Genomic DNA, 8,777 nt, shown 5'->3' on the forward strand with positions numbered 1-8,777 from the left:
GCAAGGCGAACAATAAGAGTAAGTCGGTATGGTGATCAATCCATCCCGCACCCAAATCATTACCTTGTATACAGTTTAGCGAATCTCGCATTCTAACACTCGGTCATTCTCACAAGCATTGCAGAATTTCTCTCGTCGACGAACCAAGTTCGGATTAATCCATTGATTCTGCAAGCCAGACAAACATCTATCGTTCCTTCACAACTCTCAGGTTTTGCGTAAACTCCTATAAAATCGTTTGTCGACAAAGGTATATCCACTTCCAGGGTTTTTCCTTCAGCAAGAATGTGCTTGCTTCTTGGCAGGTCCTGGGCTTGTGGGTTATGGCCCATCTCATCACTTGTAGTCCTTGAACTTATCATCGGGCAACCGATCATTATTCCAACTTCCAACTTCCTAGTATTCTTAAATCCATCCAATTGTACTGTCTTCCTTCCGTCTATTGGCACCAAACTAGGACATGATTACTCAGACTCATCATGGAATTTTCCATTGATCCATATTTCCAACATCATACCTCCTTTATATCCAATAGTAATTCATCTCTTCATCCTCATGGAATATCCCTCATACCGAGATAAAAACTTATACTTATGAAGTCCATACTCTACTTCGTGGAACATCATTATCCTTTCCAGGGTCAAGCGTCCTTACAGGGGAATATTGGCCATCTCTGCATGGCACTTCTTCAACTGGGAAATGTGAAACACATCATGAACTCCTGACAGTCCTTCGGGTAACTCCAACTTGTAGGCCACTTCTCTCATACGCTCCAAAACTCGGTATGGTCCTACAAATCTCGGGGCTAACTGTCCCTTAACTCCAAATCGTTTAACTCCTCGCAGAGGGGTCACACGAAGACATGCTCTATCTCCAATTTCATAGACTACCTCCTTGAGTTTTTGAGTCTACATAACTCTTCTGTCTGGACTGAGCTACCTTCAGTCTATCTCGAATCAACTTAACATTCTCTTCTGACTCCCTGATCACATTTGGTCCAAACAACCGACGTCTCCAACTTCATCCCACACACTCTTGGGGTATCGCACATATCGAGACAAAACTCATATTCATTTTGTCCGAAATCCACTCAGTGGAGTATCCTTATCTTTTCCAGGGGTCAAGGGTTCTTACAGGGTACTACCACCCTTAAAATTCACAAATCTTCCATAGACCATATTCTCATATCCTCAAAATGGTCAAAATTCTTCTTCATAGGGTAACAACTCATAAAATCCATATCAGTACCAACGATGCTACTTCATTCATTCTCAAATGATTACAATCTCTCGCTTCTCCATTACATGTCTCAACTCAACACCTCAATATATAAAAAAATGTTCTCACTTCTACTACTCCATTTCTTTTGTTACAAACTCAACTATCTAGAACAAGTTCCCTTCTCCTTGGGGCATTCTCTGGCAAAGTGCCCTGCTTCATTACAACGAAAACATATTACTTCCGACAAGTATCGAGGTTTCCTTTTTGGGCAATTGTTGAGGTAGTGCCCTGACTCCTTGCACCTGTAACAGGTGATATGACTCAAATTCTTCCTGGAATCCAATCTGCTTCTCTTCCTGGACTTTTCCATTCCAATCAGGGCTTCTATTTCCTGTGGATCATAATCTACTTCCTCCGTCGGGAATTCTACTAGATCCCCATTCATACAATTCTGGGAGATGTGTCCTTCTTCTCCACATGAATAGCAAGACTTGGTGCAGGGTTTAATTGGTTCCTCTTTGGGTGTGTCCTCCACCTCTTCCTTCATCACGGGTTCTTCTAACATTTCCATGAGGGCTCCTTTCATTACTTCTTTCTTCTGCTGGATGGTTCGTTGTACCATGGGGTAAATGTTACACTGAGCAGGATAGTGGGTAGTCCCTTCACACAAGAAACAAGTAATCTGCCTAGTTGGGCATTCTTCAGCTGGGTGACTTCCTTCACAATTAGGGCATTCATCCTTGGGTTCTTTATGGGTGTGTCCAATTTCTCCACAAATCTTGCATGCACCATGTTTCTTCATATCCTTTTCATAAGGCTTCAACTTCTGGGACACAAGCCGAGACTTTGGCAAAGTCAACTTAAATTCTTTCCAAGTGGTTACTCCTTGCCATCCATTGATGGTTTGGTACATCCTCCACCAAGTAGCAGCACCTCTTTCAAAGCATTGAAGAGCATGCTGGGCCATATCCTTTCCGACTATAGGGTTATTCTTCATGCGATCCTCCATGTTCTGAATCCATTGGTCCGTCTCCAATTGACTCAACGGTCTAGAAAATACAAGCTCATCTCCTTTCATCCTCTATTGGGTCCAAGGGTTTTGGGGTGAGATAAGAGAGATAGAGAGGGATACACACAATACAAACAAAAGTTTTGAAAAGACAGATTTTTGTTGTGGCTGTCGAAAAACATCAAACAAATGACATCTCACAAACGTCGCATCTAACGTAGGTGTATAATAGGGGTTTGGTCTTCTAAGGTCAACGTCGCCAAACTCTTCAAGTCTTGTTCATGCCTCCAATGGCTTCTTTCGATCGTGTTTGTCCTTCTCAATTTCTTCTGCCAGATCCTCTCTGTTGACAAAAAGTTTCTCGTGATGTCCTTTAATATTTCTGGAGTGGCATTCCAAACTTCTGGGTTTCAACATTGGCATGAACCATGGTACTACTGTCCTTCCGTTCCTGACGAATCTTCGGTATCTCGAGGTTGTAGCTCCTCCAGCTTGGCTACTCTCATCTTCAGGATCCTGAGTTCATCATGAAATACTTCCTTATCAATTAATGCTTCTTTTAGGACCATCTTAACTTCTTGATGTAACACTCCAGATCCTGGTGATACACCGGCTAAGGTTAAAACTTCATCTTGCTGATAGGTGCTCCATCAGCCTTCTACCATTTAATCCTTCCATGCATATGCATGCTTAACTCAGCACGGTGACAATAGCATATGCGGGCGATAACCTTATGGATAGCCGTGGTTGTTTTCTTGTCATTTCCATGGGCTATCTCTCCATAGTTGATATCTCCTGCCTTAGGGTCTTCTTTGACAAAACTTCGAGTTTTCATACTCCTTGTTTCAGTCTTTCTCCGATACACCTTGATCTCGGGTATTGACAATTTCCATAGTCTGCCAGGTTCCATAAGGGTAGCCTTCCTAGGTCATAAAAAAACCTGGGGATTCTTTAGAGCCTTCAAATTCTCCTAGTCTTCAGAGTCTTCAACCACTGTAGTTTCCATTACTATAATGCATGGTAAAATCTCCTTCATTCCGTAGTGGTCTTAGTTGTCCAATATCTTGTGCTTCTTGTAGTGGTCTCATCAGTCGAATCTTCGAATGGTCAAAAGGGGAAAGGGGTATGGTCTCACTAAAAAAGGAATTTTTTGAATAAGCTCAGAAGAGAAGAGAGGTAAAAGATCTTTTTGAAAGGGAAAGTTGTAGAGAAAAATCTTTGCTATGGACTTGCTGGTTTCTAGGGTCACGTTCCTACAGTCAACATGTGCTCTGATACCATCTTGTGGCGACCTGACCCGAATGGATCAAGTCTCTGTGCTTAAGTGTCATCTCTGGATCGGTATGCTCACACACACAGTACTCGAAGGATTTATAACAGAGGTAAATCACATGTATAAAGTAACGTAAATACTATTACCTCAATCCATATAGCGGAAGCAACAAGGTTGTGGATTCCCATCAACACCAATGGCAAAGTTGAGTGTAGAAATCGTAACCCTAACGTATCACTTACTCGTCGTAAGAAACCTGCAACATGAGACGTTGCAGCCCGAAACGGGTCAGTACATTGAATGTACTGGCAAATTCACACCATAGAGAATAATGAATAAAGACTATCACTACATGCATATTTGGCTGTTGGAAAAGCTCTATGGTTATAAGGTTTTTGCGTAAAGCCAATTTTTCCCTACTGCAAAGGAATAAATTTTATTTAACTATCATGGTGGTTGTCGAACATTGAGAATGGTTGACAGCATTCTCAATCCCAATTAAGTAACATCATTAAAACCCAACAATATTCATTTAAAGTAATGTGATGAGATCAACAGGATAATCCAAGAACTAGATACTCAAGATGTCCATAACCGGGGACACGGCTAATCATGATTAGTTTATACACTCTGCAGAGGTTTGCGCACTTTTCCCCACAAGACTCGATCGCCTCCGTTTTGTTTTCTCGCACTACATGGTGTTTGAGAAGACGGATGACCGAGACACAGTATTTCAGAAGCGCTAGCACCTTACATGTGGGTAGACCGGTACACCTACTTTCCCCTACATCTGCTAGTCTACCCGTAAGAGTTCGCACGACTTAGTCAACTATGCCAGAGCCCATAATGGCTTGTGGCTGCACACGGAAGTTTCTAGCATGAAAGATCTTATGATCCCTTTGAGCCTGGGTGGCGGTCCAAAAAAACAGGCAAGTCCTGATAGACATCAGGTGCCTCAATCCACCCAGATGTGTATTTAAGTTGCCACCTTAGATAAACCATTAAAATTATCAACTCATATCTGTCATGGATATTACTCACCCAATCCACGTCTACTAGCATAGCATGGCATATTAAGCAAACGTAGAAGTAACTCCCAAAGGTTTCATAATGAACAGGTAATAGGTACTACCTCATCTAGTTCCCATCCCACAATTTAATTAGATCCTAATCATGCAATGTGTGAGGATTGATCTAATGCAATAAAACTAGGTTATAGAAAAGGTATGATGAAAGTGTGAACTTGCCTGCAATGTTGATGAAGATGATTCATACTCAAAACTTTTGATAGCTCTACTCGTCAAATTCCGGTCAATCTATCGTAAGCAAGCAATAGTAACCACACATTAGCAATCACTCAAAAGATCGGGAAGAACGAAGAAGACGATACGGAAACATCAAAACCAAGCAAATAACTCTTGGAACATAAAACAATTTCTAACAGTACCAAAATTATGTGAATTTGGCCTCATTAGAATGTTTAGGTCAACAGCTTCGATTTGCAAAAAGAATCAACTCAAATGGAGTTACGGATAAAAAGATATGATCAAAAGAAGTTTGAATTCAAATCTGATCTAATTCAAATTTTAAAATTTTCAAAAACATGTTTGGGTTGGATTACTAGATAAGATAGAGGATATCATAACGAAGACGTGGGCGTTGGTTTCGTTGGATTTGGGCAAACGAGTAAAAAGTTATGGCTATTTGAAAAATCAGGGCCAAGCTGTTTTACGGAAGAGAGAAAAAATAGCTACGGGCTAGGGTCTAATGTATAAATACGTAGACTAATTGATAATCTAATTATTCTATCGTATTAGTCTAAAAATAAAAAAACTACGGAAGTATAAGAAGAGAAGAAAGAAAATAAAATAAAGAAAGATACCTTTATAAGGCAGACAAATGATGACTTTGAAGAGAAGAGAAAATTTTTAGAAGTCGCGCCGGAGAGTAGAAATATTTTTTTTTCTAAATGAATCTAGTCAAACCAAAATATTAATTTAACCCGAATCAGATGATTTTTGGAGGCTCTATGAGTCTATATTTATTGGTGGAAAAGAGGCTTAGAGGTCAAAGGCTAGGCAATGTGGGACTAAACGTAGACGAAAATATACGAAACAGAGAAGAAAAGAGGCGATGGGCCTAAAGGCCTTCGGCCGGCCGCAGCGTGCGCGGTGCAGTTTTTTTTTTGGAAAATTCGGCCTAAGAAAAAAAAACTGAAAAGGCTGGCTGGGCCTGGCCCATATAGGATAAAGAAAAAAAATAGGGCGCCCGCTGGTACTATGATGCGCACATGGGCGACAGTTAGCTTCAGGTGCGCGTGCAGTTTTTTTTTTACAGAATGCGATAAACAAAAAAATGAAAATAAAAATAAAACTTTATATAGGCATATTATATATCAAAATTTTCAGAAAAAGATTTCCTACAACGTGAACATTTTTGTAGCACCAAATAAAATACACACAAATTCTAATAATTCAAAGAGTGCTACTGGTCTATTAAAATTCAACAAATATCATTTTAAAAATACCAAAATGATTTCAAATTAATTTTTCTCCAATTTTCTAATGTAGGGAATCACGTTACCCTAATTTCCATATATTTTATTTTTGGAGAAAAATAATTTGAATAAAACTCAAATAAATCCAAATTGAAAAATTAATTCCAAAAGGACTTGAAATTGATCCTTTGAAACTCCCAACTCATATTTCATAATTTGAAGAAGTCATTTTATCTTCTCTCGTGAAAATCATTGAGTTGCATGAAGTTTATGAATTGAAATATTTCCAAATGAAATTCAATTATTTTCAAATACCCTTTCATTTAATTTTTTTAAATGGAAGAAGTCATATCATCTTCGCTCAAGGGTTTTGTATTTGAAAATAATTTGAATTCATGGAGATCAGAAAGCAAATATGAAAGTTTGGGAAAGTCCTTTTATTCCCTCTCATTTAACTTTCAAAAAGTTTCGAATTCACTCACTTTCAGACAATCAATCAAACAATCAATCAAATCTATCTATTTATTATAACATTCCAAAATTTAGAATTTTGGGATGTTACAACCCCTAGTCGGACTTCCGACTGGCTGGAGGTCGTGGCTGGTCGTCTTGAGGCCTAGAAAGGTTCCTCGGCCCGAGCTGGAGCATGTCGGGCCTTGGAGTTCGTCAAGGCGTGGTATCCGGGGCTGGACCTAGACCGACTGGCCACACTCCGGTCAGAGGCCCAGCCGGAGCTGGCAGCCACGGAAGACACCCTTGTCAAGTGTGCCGCGGCGATCGCCGAGTACACCGACACCAGCATCTTCGTCCCCGAGCGGTTTGAAGACGGCGAGGAGGTACCGCCGGAGTGGTTTGGGATGAACCCAGACTACGGCGAGGACTCAGCGGAGGTGATCGGCTCTAGCGTTGAGGAGGAAGGCGAGGCGGAGGACGGAGGTGAGACGGAAGCACCAGAAGACGAAGCGGACGGCCAGCCTCAGCTCGACTGTGCCTCCAGCAACGAGCCACGTGTGACCGAGCCGACTACCGCCGGAGGCGATCAAGCCGAGAGTGCCCCGCCGGCCGCCCCAACGCCTGACGCTGCCGTCTCCTCCGACCCTCCGAATTCGTCTGCCGCATCTTAGGCTGCCGCCTTATCTTTATTTTATATGCTTCAGTAGTCTTTGATGAACTTGTTAATTCGCACAATTCCACCCGCGGGGTGTATTTTGAACTTCTGCTCGAAGATTTGGCCAAGGGCCTATGTTATGTAAATATTTATCCGAATTCTATCTTTTCTTGCTCATTGCTCTTTTGGCTTTTTCCTTTGCCGCTTTCCCTTAGTTTCCTGTCTTGCCAGTCGGACAGCCACTCTGCGGACTGCCGTTGGATCAAATGCTTGGCTGCTTTGGGAAGGCAAGTATTTAGCCGTTTTAGAGTTTTTGAGCAAGTTGAATAGAAGGCGGCAAGCCGACTACTCAAGAGTCGGTTTGCAAAAAAGGCTGGAAGCCGGCTTAAGCTATGTTTTATGCTTTGAGTCCTTAGCCATTTTTCATGCGAACGCCCATTCTATCTTACTCCTGCCCACCGTACAGTCCGGCTGCAGGAAGCATTTCATAGTGCAAGGCGGCAAGTCCCCGGGCCGACCTGTCGAGCCCGGTGCCAAGCGGCATAACAAAGAGTAACATACTCGTAGGCATAATTTTTATCATCTAGACAAAAGAGGGCAGTCCCCGAGCTCGTCTCGGGGGGCCCGAAGTCTTGGTACTTTAATACAAAAGGTAACGTGGTACATACTGCATCAGCTGTAAAATCTTCGGAGGAGATTTGCATTCCATGGCCGCTCTGTCTCTTTGCCGGAGTCATCCCTCTTGCGTGCTCGGGGTTTCTGAGCGTCGATCAGGTAGTAGGAGTCGTTTCCCAGCACTTTGCTGATGATGAAGGGGCCTCCCCAAGGCGCCGACAGCTTGTGCTGGCCGGTTGTTCGCTGGATCAGTCGGAGCACAAGGTCGCCCTCTTGGAAAGATCTCGGCCTGACCTTCCTGTTGTAGTATCTGCGCAGGCTCTGCTGGTAGATGCTGGACCAGCTGAGTGCCAACAGCCGACCCTCTTCCAGCAGATCGACGCCGTCTTGACGTGCTTCTTCTGCTTCTTCCTCGGTGTACATGGTGACTCGCGGGGAGTAGAACTCTATGTCCGTTGGGATGACGGCTTCAGCACCGTAGACGGGGAAGAAAGGCATGAAGCCAGTTGACTTGTTTGGAGTCGTGCGCAGACTCCAGAGGACGGCTGGCAACTCGTCGAGCCAGCAGCCAGCCGAGCACTCCAGAGGCTCGATCAGTCGGGGCTTGATGCCGGACAGGATGAGGCCGTTTGCCCGCTCCACCTGGCCGTTTGATTGTGGATGGGCGACGGATGCTAGGTCCAGTCGGATGCCCAGTGTCGCACAGAAACGGGCCAAGGCGCCTTTGGCAAAATTCGTGCCGTTGTCGGTGATGATGTTGTGTGGTATGTCGTACCGAATTGTGATATCGGAGATGAAAGTCACGGCTGTCAAACCGGTCAGTTTCTTGATTGGCTTCGCTTCTATCCACTTGGTGAACTTGTCCACTGCGACAGGTAAGTGAGTTAAGCCACCTCGTGCCGTCTTGAATGGTCCCACCATGTCTAGAACCCAAACTGCAAAAGGCCAGGCAATGGGGATGGTCTTGAGTGCAGAAGCCGGCTGATGGGGCTTGGAGCGGAACTTCTGGCACCCTTTGCCTTTTTGGACCAATTCCTTGGCCTCTTCTAAGGCC

The sequence above is a fragment of the Triticum urartu genome, chromosome 5A (genome assembly GCF_056163025.1).
Source record: "Triticum urartu cultivar PI428250 chromosome 5A, HENAU_Tu73, whole genome shotgun sequence".
NCBI classification, from domain to species: domain Eukaryota; kingdom Viridiplantae; phylum Streptophyta; class Magnoliopsida; order Poales; family Poaceae; genus Triticum; species Triticum urartu.